This window comes from Haliotis rubra, unplaced genomic scaffold (assembly GCF_003918875.1).
Source record: "Haliotis rubra isolate DU_JTF1 unplaced genomic scaffold, ASM391887v1 Scf442, whole genome shotgun sequence".
Classification (NCBI taxonomy): Eukaryota; Metazoa; Mollusca; class Gastropoda; order Lepetellida; family Haliotidae; genus Haliotis; species Haliotis rubra.
This window is the reverse complement of record NW_025767127.1, coordinates 812,593-816,785: the sequence shown is the minus strand read 5'-3', so window position 1 is coordinate 816,785 and position 4,193 is coordinate 812,593. Positions and strand designations below refer to the sequence as shown.

At 36.3% G+C, this 4,193-nt stretch overlaps 1 long non-coding RNA gene across 1 annotated transcript; it reads left to right on the top strand.

Moving 5' to 3' along the window:
* Positions 1-2,223: 2,223 nt before the first annotated feature.
* On the top strand, positions 2,224-3,699 carry LOC124289487. Its single transcript, XR_006901705.1, has 3 exons — positions 2,224-2,291; positions 3,082-3,227; positions 3,612-3,699. It is a non-coding gene; the product is annotated as an uncharacterized LOC124289487 (long non-coding RNA).
* Positions 3,700-4,193: the final 494 nt, after the last annotated feature.

The following is a 4,193-nucleotide window of genomic DNA, read 5'->3' as shown; positions in this document are numbered from 1 at the left end:
GATGGGCAGGCCTGAAGTGCATAAAAGTATGATGTCAAAGATGTTCATATATTTATCTTCGAGATGCAGTGCATGATCAACTAGTAATGTTTGACTTGGTTTTTACAGGTACATCGAATGTCTGTTATGTGCCAACTATTAAAATGTCTTTACTATTCTTATAACTGTCATAGAAATGTTTGCTATGTCAGTTTTCTCCAAACTCCTTAATAATTTGTCACAAATTCAAACTCTCTGCAATTATGCTTTCATTTGTAGACAATGAACGTACTCAAGAGTGTGAAAATGTTTACATGGCAATCCTCAGTAGCACTGGCTTAGCTTTCTGCCATTCTGAGGGCAGATCGTTATCAGTGATGTGTGGTGCCTGTTATCTGTCACATTCAATGGACTGCCCATACATAACCTTACAGAAAGTTAAGATTTTCGAAGGCACAGAGAACTGATGAAACTCACTAACAATCAGCTTGCAAATATTCAACTGTATTTATTTTTGCTTTTTGTTTGTAAGTTCAAGGATGTAGAAAGATAACTATTTTTATAAAAAAAAACAACAATTATGACATTGCAACAGTTACGTTTGCCATCACTGACAAAAAAAATCCTGTTCCTGAATAATGTAGTGCTATGTATCTTATGTTATCAATTTCTTTGTTATGTAATATGTCTTAGCATAGACCGTATTTCTGTACCTTTCCCTTACAACGGCTTCCTCTACACAAATGTGCATTTGCATGTGTCAATGTTATGTATGTCCTTCATTGGACAATAAATAATGCCATTATTAGTATTTGGTTTATAGGTTGTAAATCATTTCCATCCGTACATTCATCTGTTATAGCGCCTAATTCAGGACAGCCATCGTTCAAATATTCCTAAAGATAAAAAACTATGAAGCCAAACCATGTGAAACTTAATTGCAATTATTTAATCTGCATACTTAATCATTATCACTACCGCACTGTACATTGTCTTGTCAGCAACCCTGTACCACTTTGTCACTTTCATTAATATGACATTTAGAACCTTAATTGGTCATCCCCCTTGGCCGCGTCTGCCATCACATCCACTGTTACAAAGAAGTGCTATTGTTTCTCTATCTGTCCACTGTTGTATGCTCGCCTATCCATTGTTGTCAAAAACTGTATATATATGCTCACATCCATATTGTCAAGGAGTCCGGTATTCCGACTGTCTGTTGGGACGACCACGAGCAGGATAATGCTGCTCGTAGGAAGCGCCCTGGTATTGAGCCGGAACTCCACTCACCTCCTTCTTGTATACTATTACTAATGTTTGTCCTGGCTTGTGCAACCAACTAAAGAAGTTTGAACTCAACCTATCCTTCGTCTTTGTCAACTTATTGTACGTATAATTCCAAGCTAGTTCCCCTGTCGATCATATCTACGCGTTGACACATCCATCCTTCCGATCTATTCATACACATTTTTTTCTTGATGTCAACAAAGCCCCAGAACAGGACCCGCAGTTAGTACAGTTACAGAATGACATTTCTGGAGTTGACAGGGCTAATTGATAAGTGTATACAAAATGGCTCCTGCCTTCTGATAAAACTGATAACCAGCTACAGATGTTGGAACGAATGCGCTGGTTTAGTTTCCATTATGATCAAAACAAAACAAACTCGGTCTTCAAAATATTTACATTTAAACTCCATTCCAAGACTCCACTCCAAGACTCCACTCCATGTTTTACAGTATGCCGCAACGTAACATTATTAAAAGGTTATCAAAAAAGAAAATCAAAACTTCTACACACCAACCTTTTAGAAACGTTATTGAAACACTGGTGGAGGTTTTCCTAAAGTTTGATTGAAGCCTTATCACAATGTTCTACAATCATTAATGAAACATTTTCCCTGATAAGGATGTTTCTGTTCACTGCAGGAATGTATATTAATTTGAAAAATAATTGTTATGCAAATACGCCTGAACATAAATATTTATGAGAAATTATAAGTTCTAGAAAACTTTTGTGAAAATTTGGTCAAGTGGAATAGTATGTCATGTGTTTCATTACAATGACTGATTTTGTACAATACTATTTACGATAATATAAGTTCAGCCTTCCCTGTGTGGACAACTTGCTACCTCTCGTTTTGGTGTCAGCAGTCTCAGGAATGTTCCCAGATACTTTATCAGGTCAGAGCAGGAATTCCTGCATTCAAAATCGGACTCTGTACATAGCAGGCAGGAAGTTCCACCACACTGCAGGATATAGAAGACTGTTCATTTTACTCTTGTGACAAGACTACAGTTTTCTAAGAGGAGGTATGTGTATTCACATTATTGTTCTAAAAACGTGAAATTGCACAGTTAACCTGATAAATCATCACTTAAGAATTTCAGTCAAATTCTGTATCGTGCCTTGTGAACGTTCATTCTTAGTTTGCAACAGTACGAATTCCTATGACTATTTACTTAACTATAATTTTACCATTCAAATATAGGAATTTTCCCTGTTTCCTCTACCCTGTATCCAATCTGTCGACACAGATCTGGTCACAGAGGCACTCTTGCTTATCAGCGATGTACAGGAACTCAGGGGATAATATTACATTCAAGTCCGTGTCTCCAGTTACGGATGTATTTTATAGCGTAAACAATATGTCCCTATCACAGCACCCAGACCATGATTCCTCACAACAAATGTCAGCCCCCTCACAAGTAAATATCGTATACAACTTTTAAACAAGAAATGAAGATGTGTCATAAAGCCATTAAAAGGCAACTAACCATTTCTAATTTTTGGGTCAACTGTTAGAAATACACAATTTTCAGTCTTGTAAATAGTATATATTGTTAGTAAAAAAATTCTCTGTAAATGACGCCCGCATCTTTGGAAAGTATCATACAATTTAACCAGATGAAATCAGTTGCACAATTTGACAAATTGATTTTATTTGGTTGGTAATAAATTCCTGTTGTATTTCATTAATGGTTGATTGATCTGTATTTAATTTTTATGTTACGAAAATACTGGTGGCATGTACTCCTGGCATAAAATTTGTTAATGTATGTTGCCAAGCGACAGCATATATATCTTAATATTATTTTGCAGCTTCAAGCACAGAAACGGGTTGGCGGCAAAGACATGCATCAGACCAACTGTTGAGTTTTAACCCTTGGCCATGGGTCAGTACAATGTAAAAGGAATTGGAAACAAGAGAAGCTTTTCTACAACAAGACTGTAGAAACTGATCAGAGGTGAACAGTTTTCCTTCTAAAGTAATACACAACACTACTGTTATTAATATGATAGCACTTGGGACCACATAAACATGTCCAAGTGAAACAACTGGTTTAGTCAAAGGTCAGATTATTATTTTTGACCACAGGACATCACAATCATTTCTGCATTTGTTCTAAGCCCACTCAGATGTATCAAGTAAACCTGTTGCTGCTTCTTTATGGACCATGTTTTTGTTACTCGGTATGATTGAGATTCAGATGATGTTTTAATATGCTGCTTTGGTTATCTGATGCTAGTGTCTAACGTTTGGGTAGTAAAATAATCATAAAAATGTAAATACTCATTTTTATACAAACATTACAATTGCTTTAAAGCCATGTGTTGACATTCTGTTTCAGAGATGGTGCTTTGGCCAACTGTCCAACATCTACTGAAACAGATATAGCAAGCTTCATAGGTTAATATTTGAAACAAACATGCTCCAAGAAAGCTCTTTTGAGGGAGCATGAGAGAGCGGAATGAGCAGCGAGGCAAGCCACAACAGCTGATAAATCGGATTAAACTATATGGGGGGAGTGTGTGTGTGTGTGTGTGTGTGTTTGTGTGGTTAATTTAGTCTGTTTAATATTACTAAAACCCTTTCCGTGTATTTTGTATGTTATTTTTGTGTATTATGCATTGAAACAGTTGAAAGATTACGCGAGGTTTCACTCTGTGTGTCGTCAACCAATACTTTTGTAACTTCCTTACCTGGACAATATGTTTACAGTAACTTCCTTACCTGGACAATATGTTTACAGTAACTTCCTTACCTTGACAATATGTTTACAGTAACTTCCTTACCTGGACAATATGTTTACAGTAACTTCCTTACCTGGACAATATGTTTACAGTAACTTCCTTACCTGGACAATATGTTTACAGTAACGATGATGACCAGTGCATATATTGGAGAAAACACTGGCGACCTAGATAAGTAA